The following is a 9,021-nucleotide window of genomic DNA, read 5'->3' as shown; positions in this document are numbered from 1 at the left end:
TTGTTTTAGTTTTGCCCCCTTTATTTGTTTATTTTTAGCCAGCTTGTGCAAGTGACAATAGCAGAGAGGTTATCATAGTCTAAGGAGTCATATGCAGCTGGGTTTAATTCTCAGCACCTCTACTTACTATATTTACTACCTTTTTTCTTCTTTTTTAACTTGAGTACACTTACCTTACCTCTCCAAAACTCATTTTCATCTATAAATGTAAATAAAAATAATCTGCACCACAGGCATGTTAAAAGACTATGTGACAACAGTGTCAATTGACTGGCACATGGTAAATGCTCAATAAATGAATTCATGGTACTTATTATACTGAGGCCTTTCCATGCTGATAACAAGAAAAATGACATTTTCAGTTAATTTTTTCTGAAATGTAATGAACTATAATAAAATATAACTTAATGTGCTGAAATCTGCCCAATCTCTTCTGATACCCATACTTTACAGTATTGAAACACAATTGCCAAGATACTACAACTGTTTTTGCAACATTGTATTTTATTTTAAAATGATAAACATGCTTGGCCAGCCAAACCCATAATTGTGAATTACTGGATTTATTTTTTGAGTGTAGGATTTCAGTTTATGGGGAAACTAGAAGTTGTTACAAGTAAATTGTATACAAACAAATATGCAGTAATGTAGTTCTGTGTTTTGTGTGTGTGTGTGTGTGTGTGTGTGAGAGAGGGGAAGAGGAGAGGGTCTTGCTCTGTTGCACGTGCTGGAGTGCAGTGGCATGTTCACGGCTTGCTATAACCTCCACCTTCTGGACTCAAGCCATCCTCCCAGCCTCCTGAGTAGCTGGGACTACAGGAGTATGCCATTACGCCTGGCTAATTTTTGTAGTTTTTGTAGAGACGGGGGTGGGGGTGGGGAGCGGATGCTGGGATTACAGGCATGAGCCACAACACTCGGCCAGTTTGTGGTATCTTGAACTCCTGAATTAAAGCTTGATTCATGAATATAAAGCATCCGAAATCTCTGCTTAGGGATTTTTTTTTTTTTTTTGAGACCGTGTCTTGCTCTGTCCCCCAGGCTGGAGTGCAGTGGCGCGATCTCGGCTCACTGCAAGCTCCGCCTCCTGGGTTCACGCCATTCTCCTGGCTCAGCCTCCCGAGTAGCTGGGACTACAGGCGCCCGCCACCACGCCTGGCTAATTTTTTGTATTTTTAGTAGAGACGGGGTTTCACTGTGTTAGCCAGGATGGTCTCAATCTCCTGACCTCGTGATCCGCCAGCCTCGGCCTCCCAAAGTGCTGGGATTACAGGCGTGAGCCACGGCGCCCAGCCAGGGATCTTTGTAACAGACATTAAAATGTAAATACTGATGATCACATTGAGGAGAGTTTTGCATATCATCATTACTAATGTATATTTTGCCCTTTGATTTGAAATCAGTGAGTTGGAAAAGCATTTGCGTGTCTCACAGGGTAGTGTCTATAACAGCATGGATTAACTCTTTGGGGTAAAAAAAGTATGGAACAGTTTTTATGAGTTCTTTTTTCCTGTTAACTAATATTCACATCAGTGAAAACATTTGAATTCTCATCAATCTGTTTAAATTTTCTTATTATAATTAAGCACAACACATTTTCCCTTTTTTTAATTGACATAATAATTTTACAAGGTACATAGTGATGTTTTCGTACATATCATGTATAGTGATCAGATCAGGGTAATTAGCATATTTATCATCTCAAACCTTTATTATTTCTTTGTGTTGAGAACATTTTCTTACAAACAGTTTTTCATGAGTTGGCTGGTTTTCTAGGAGAGACACTGAGTTTAGGCAGACCCGAGGAAAGTAAAATGAAAAGATCAGGAGTAGTATCCCTTGATGAGGCTGAAATACAAGCATAGTGAAAATTTAAACATAAGGCAGTTTATTTCTTTTGATGATACTAAAAAAAGAAAATCATGAATGAGTGATTCATAAATGAATAAACATTATTTTATTCACTTTATTTTTCTGTTCAAAGTCCTGATTCCTGATTTTCCTATGACCTTATGTTCTTCAGCAGCACTTGTTTTTGCAATTAAGAGCTAATTACTATCCTGGACCCCTGGAAACTTGTGAACTTTCCAAAGGTCATTATAACTTAGTATCTGCTAAATGCAGCTCAAGAAGGCCCAAATGAAACAAAACTTAGAAACTACTCTTAATCTTGTTTATCATTAATCTGGAGACAAATGGCCTTTATCTAGTTTATACGAAAACTCAAGCACTGGAGTCTGTGCACACACACGCATGCACATTCATGGTCAAATATTTTGCCGAATCAGCTGAATTAAATGATTCATGGGAGGCAAACTTCTCTGTCAGCTACACATCAGATAATTGATGCTATTTATAATAGAAATGAAATAGGAGGCTAAAAACTAACAAAGAAAAGAATTCCTTGGAATTGCCGTTGTTTTCTTTGGAAGAAGGGAAGGAACCAGTGACTCAGTTCGGCAATACATTGATCTCATTAGAGAGAACGATGCCAGAGCGTGGAGTAAAGCTGAATATATTGCAAATAAATGTAACATTGAGACATATTTCACAACGGACTGTTTCCTAGCAATCAGATTCACTATAGAGAAAGGGCCGTGACAAATTCAAACAGGGGAGAAAAGAGACCAAACACAGAATGAATCTCTTCTTCTTTTTTTTTGAGACCCAGTCTCGCTCTGTCGCCCAGGCTGGAGTTCAGTGGCGCCCTCTCAGCTCACTGCAAGCTCCGCCTCCCGGGTTCACGCCATTCTCCTGCCTCAGCCTTGAGTAGCTGGGACTACAGGCGCCCGTCACCAGGCCCGGCTAATTTTTTGTATTTTTATTAGAAACGGGGAGAATGAATCTCTTCTAATCCCTTTTAACCAAACCCAAGAATCATGCCAATATTAAGAAAATGACAGAATGCTTTCCAGGTTATTAGAAATGTATTGTGAAGATGACATTTTTGTATGACTATGCAATGCAGATTATACAATATTTGCAATGCAGATTATACAATATTTACAATGTAGTCATAAGACCAAAAGAAAAGTTAACTACGATAATAGCTTTTATACATTAAGCACGTTTTATTGTTTTAGATATCTTATGTAATCTAAGTAAATTGATTCTCACAACAGACTTGAGAGTTTGCCATATTACTTCCTTTGCAATTGTTGTATAGGAGGTTTGGAGATGATAAGGATAAAAGAAAAATAATGTAATCTTTAATTCACAACACACCTGAAATGCAAGGGATGTAGTATTCCTTATAAATACCCAGATGACCATAATGAAGACACATGTATCTGAAATAACTTTGGAAGAGGAAAAAGTTGTTTCTTTGTAGATGAAAAATATTTTATAGAGACTTAAATTTTCATCCTGGGCTCATTCATTTCCAAACCTGCTTTTCCATAAGGTCTGTGAAATAAGAGACGTAGGAAGCCTCACGTCTACCGTTCAATGTGCCTTTTGACCCCTAGTTCTCAACCCAGCGCTGGATGGGTGGGGTGTTCTGAATCAGAACCACCTACAGAAGCTTTCTCAAACCACACAGTCCTCCCACTGGTAGGACAGATTCCATGCTCTGAGAGGAAGACAGAACCAGCTGAGTTATCGTATCAAAGGGACTTCGGAGGCATGCGAGTGTGCACAGCAAGGACAGTGCTGTTCAACTCTTGTTCTTCATAAATAGAAAGCCTGATAGGACAGAGTGCTGATTCACTTCTAAGTGCCCCTTCTGGCATCAGAAGGTGGGCTTTGTTTGGGCTCAGGATGAGTCTCTCAGCACTAAAGTATTTCCTTAGTGATCTCATCACTCAGGGCCACCAGAAGACCCCATTAGAAAAGCTAAGTGGCATATCCTCACTGAAAAAGCCACAGGGAACTGCAGGTGGGGGACTCGGAAACATTCAGGGAGAGATGACAGACAACCTGAGACTACATAGAAGGGCTAGAATTCTAATTCGATACATACATCACCTGGAATTAAGTGTCCTGTTAATAGAAGACATTTGGAAGTTTCAGAGTGAGAAAGAGAGTGAGTGTGTGTGTGAGAGAGAGAAAGAGAAAGAGACATAGAGCAAGCAACTGTATGCAGATGGCAATTATAATCTTGATTTCAAAGACATCTTCCTTGTTTTATGACTGTTCCTTATTCACAGGTTCCTGTTTCTGTTATGAGTGAAATATGTATACTTGAATTTTGAAGATCTCGATTTGAATGATCTTAAATTCCTTTCCTATTCTTGAGTTAACTCTTTTTTTCTGTGTGTATTGGATACCTGCATGTGTGTATCTATATGTTTGTACGGAGATATTATTTCATTAGTCAGGGAACCTGATCTAATTTAAAAACTAAATTGCCTCTTTATAAATGCAAGGACCAGTGATGCTGATGGTGCCCCTTTCACAACTGGCTTCTAGTTTTTCACATGATCTTTGTCTCTGGTGTTAACTGGCTATGCAAGGTCTCTTCAGCCCACTGTTTCTTGGTGAGCTCTTCTGCCTGGGGAAACCTCTTCTGGATGTAAATAACTAGGATGTCTCTGAAACATGTGACACTTCCCCACTATTAACAAGGTAACAGTCTGATATTAACATTTCTTAGTATTTGTGGTATTACTTTTATCTTGTCCTGTTAAATCTGGGCATCATTTATATACATGAATAGTTACTGTGGGATCGAATGACCACACAGTTCATGATCACTTTTATCATTTACTGAGCTTACATTTCATGAAAGATATTTGAGAACACATTCTATTTAATTTGGTGATCTTTAAAGTCATATAAGGTAACTGTTCAAGCCCAATTTTACAGAAAAATGAACTAAGATTTGGATATATTGAGGAACTTACCTAAGACAGCAGAGCTAGTAAGTGACAGAACATTGAGTCAAATTGTGACCACATGAACCAAAAAATTCATTCTGCTCAGCCTTAGAAAATGTAGGTCATAAATTTTATTAATCATTCATTCAACAAGTATTTGTGGAGCACAATGCCACGCAATAGCCATTGTTCTAGGCACTAAATTACAGCAACAAATAGGAAGAAGCAGCAATGAGGATTCTACTCCCTACCTGAATTGCCTGATCAAAACTCTCTACCACTTTGCCTCTGCTATCCCTGGGATGTTGCTAAGGAGTGTTCAGCTTCTACTCAAAATCCATTATTAAGGATCAACAGTCATCTTGGTTTAAATTCAGTAGCTGTGATTTCCTATCAGCCCCTTCAGAGGAGGATACCATCATTCCCACAGGGTCCCTAGAATTTCCCATTTTTGCATACCCTGTGATTGCAACTTTCAGTTCTGCACGACCGGAAAAGTTATGAATGGTGCATTTTCTCCATCTTTTCACTCTTTTCACCTCTGCCTCACAACAGGGACAGCTGTTTTCTATTACAAAACAGGCTGACAAGGTGCTGGTCTGGAGCAGAGTCTCTTTGGCAGGTAATTTTGATGAGGCCCAGAGGTAAGGGGGTGGGTGTCTCTGATGGGTTTCCGGTCCTGTTATCAGCCACGTCCAGCAACCCCAGACATGGCTGCTGTCTGTACATCGGGCTGATTTCTGGCTTGGAGCCCATGCCTGCTGAGAACCTCAGTCGTTCATCAGGGCTAATCCATTAACTTTTTCTACTTAGGCCGAGGAAGCCTGGGAATGAGGCAAACATTCAGTCTCCCTCTGGCAGAGAACTTGGTCATTGAACACTCGGTAGTAACCCTACCAGTTCTGACTGGGCACTCATACTTTGATGTTTTGGTTGTTGTTGTTCTCATTTTAGAAAAGTAAAGTAGCAATTCTAAATACTAACAAATAGACTTAGTACAGACAGAAAGTAAATACCATGTGAGAAAATACCCCCCTCGACAGTGAGCTATCTGCAGAAGAGAGGATCCAGTGATATATTTTGCACAGGGAAGTTTTCTCTATGGCTTCAAACCAGACTTTATATTGCCTTTGGTGTTCGGGAAAATATGGGTATCTTAGCAACAAGGCCCAGCTAAAACCTACTGAGCTTTGTAACCTGAGTCCCATTCTACTTACTGCCCTTCTAGTGGGTACTTCCAGAAACTGGCTTTCCCCTGCACTCATCTTTACTATTTAGATGGAAAAAACACAGCTGGAAAAGACCTAAGATTTGTCATTAAGAAAAAAATTGTTCTTAGCCTTAATTGGCTTTGCTAGATTAGAACGCCTTCTTTTTCTGAAGAACACCAGATGTCAGGAGACTTGGTGTGTAGTCCAACTCTGTGATTAACAATAACATTAATAATAACAAAACGTAACAGAAGCATTTAACATTCGGTGACATTTAACACTAACAATATCGGGCTATTATTCTGTGTTAATATAGACTAGTGTATGCATGTAACATACATTGTCCGATTTAAACTTCATCACAGCTCTGACAATGTAGGCGTTATCAGCATTGTCTCTTTTTTACAAATGAAGAAACGAAGCCTTAGAGAGGTGAAATAACTTGTTCTAGGACAATACTTATTAAAATATGAAGGTAGAATTTATACCCAGCTTTATCTGTTTCCTCATGTGGAAAGTAGGGATGCAGACAGGGATTAGAGCATGTTTGTAAGTTTCCTTAAAATGCCATCATCCTTAAGGAAAAAAAATGACAGGATATTGTATCAGGCTCTAACATATTATATGAAGCTTACATTAGTAATGGTGGTAATGACGCCAAGTGGATTTACAGAGTTCTAAATAACTTATAAAACTTTCATTTTATTACTGATATGAACTGAATGTGACCCCCTCAAATTCATATGTCAAAGCCCTAATTTCCATCATGATGGTATTGGGGGGTTAGGCCCTTCAGACATGAATTCAGGTTAGGTTAGGTCCCAAGAGAAGAGTCCCATGATGGGATTAGCACCCTTATAAGAAGAGGAAGAGACTAGAAGGAGCTCTATCTCTCTGCCATGTGAGGCTGTAGCAAGACAATGGTCGTCTGCAATCTAGGAAGAAAGCCCTCACCAGAAACCATGTCACTGGCACCTTGATTTGGACTTTCAGCCTCCAGAACTGTGAAAAATGGGTGAATGTCTTTGTTTAAGCCACCGAGTCTATGGTATTTCGTTGTAGCAGTCTGGGGAGAACAATGCAATTACCGTATTTGATTGCCACAATTAATCACCTTTCTAAGATGGTTAGAGTAAGTACGACTCTTTCATCGTTACAGACGAGAAAATTGAAGCTCAGAGGTTTACTTGCTCCAGACGCCTGCCTTCAAGTGTCTTTGCATGTGGCTCCTAGCCTTGATATTCTCCCATCACTGTCTGAGTTTACAGCCTGTGTGTACAATGTATTCTATACAGGAGCTATTCTAATGGGACTTTAACCACAAGAATGCACCCAGTCTCAGAACTCTCCTTATGTATGCAAATATCATGATGCTGATTTCAGATGGAGCTTACCAGGGCCCTCAATTCATAGATGGGTTGTAACAAAAAATTACATAGGACTTTGTACGTTTTTTTTTTTTTTGCACAAGGAAGTTTTCTCTGGAATGAGGAATGACATAGGGCTTTGTACTTTTATTTTACTTTTTTTTTTTTTTATTTTTTGAGACAGAGCCTTACTCTGTCACCCAGGCTGGAGTGCAGTGGTGCGAGCTCAGCTCACTGCAACCTCCACCTCCTGGGTTCAAGCAATTTTCCTGCCTCAGCCTCCCAAGTAGGTGGGATTATAGGTGCGTGCCACCATGCCTGGGTCATCGTTGTATTTTTAGTAGAGACGGGGTTTCAGCTTGTTGGCCAGGCTGGTCTCGAACTCCTGACCTTAGGTGATCCACACTCCTCAGCTTCCCAAAGTGCTGGGATTACAGGCATAAGCCACCATGCCCAGCCTGGACTTTGTACTTACAATTCTGTAATTTTGAGAAATTTGAGTAGAATCCTTTTCCAGAATCAGAAATTTAAGATCCTGCCAAGAACGCTTTTCTCTCTCAGTCGCTCTTGCTCAGATGCATAAAATCTCCTCAGTACCCAGCCCTGGTTGCTCTCTGGGCTTAGTAGAAATCCCTGCTGAGAACCATTTCGACCATGAGGGCAGCAGAGTTGTCCCAGACAGAGAAGCCCAAAGGTCCGGAGTGCCCTGAACATTCTGCACAGCTACCTCTCTGGGCTCTGACCAACTGGCTTCTTTCAGTGGCTGTCTGGAGATGTACTCTTTGGAGACCAAAACTTTGGGTTCCAATACCTACCCTGATTATATTTCCATGCACATATTTGGGGGAAATTAAGTCTTCCTTAGCAAAGTCATTTGAATGACCTCTGACATGCTCAGCGTCCTAATCACGGTGGAGGTGAGAGAGATAAAAGGAAGGAAGGCAAGAGAAGCAGTGCTAAGGGAGCTTCTTGCCTGCAGAGCTGCAGAGGTTGTGTTTGCTCCTTCAGGCTGTCTTCCTTCAGGCTGTCCCAGAACACTAGTGATGAGCTTTTCACTGGATGTGGTTGACACATGGCGGCACACACATCACCCCTTCCCACCATTTTATCTCTTACTGCACAAAACACATTTAGTTGTGGGTCTGACCCTTGACCCCAAATTCTGAACCAGAACTCACTGAGTCCTTTAGGTTCTCTTTGAGGAATCTGCATAGCCACAAGGGTTCAATGACAGGTACTTTTTGGTCTGGGCTTAATTTTCTTGTAATTTGTTTCCTCTACCTGCACACAGTATTCTTGGGGAAGTGCCCTTCTTAACCAACACAGACACTGAGGCTAAGTGGACAAATTCCACGTCATCCCCAGAGGGTCCCCCGCCTGGGGGAGTAAGCGAAACTTGGTGTTGCAAACACCTCCTTTTCTTTCACACTATAGGTGACAATTCTGGAATATTTGACTCATCTACCTCTCTCTTATTCAGATATAGATAAAATGAGTGCCAGGCAGTTAGCTGTGTGGGAAGGGTTTGGTTGAGGCTATGAGAATATAGACTATTTCACAGATTTTTCAAGTGATAAGGATTGAGCATATGACAGGAGTAGATTAAGAGGTACATTGAAAATGTGG

The 9,021-nt window shown here is 40.5% G+C and overlaps 1 long non-coding RNA gene across 1 annotated transcript in view; it reads right to left on the bottom strand.

The window, feature by feature from the left end:
* Positions 1-1,684: 1,684 nt before the first annotated feature.
* The window catches only part of LOC116477483 (uncharacterized), a 28,428-nt gene continuing 21,091 nt past the window's right edge, over positions 1,685-9,021 (bottom strand). The window contains exon 4 of the long non-coding RNA XR_004250469.1: positions 1,685-1,848. This is a non-coding gene — a long non-coding RNA (uncharacterized LOC116477483). The remainder of the gene's footprint in view (positions 1,849-9,021) is intronic.

The sequence above is a fragment of the Hylobates moloch genome, unplaced genomic scaffold (genome assembly GCF_009828535.3).
Source record: "Hylobates moloch isolate HMO894 unplaced genomic scaffold, HMol_V3 SCAFFOLD_11, whole genome shotgun sequence".
Classification (NCBI taxonomy): Eukaryota; Metazoa; Chordata; class Mammalia; order Primates; family Hylobatidae; genus Hylobates; species Hylobates moloch.
The sequence above is the reverse complement of the archived record's forward strand: the minus strand, read 5'-3'. Positions and strand labels throughout refer to the sequence as shown.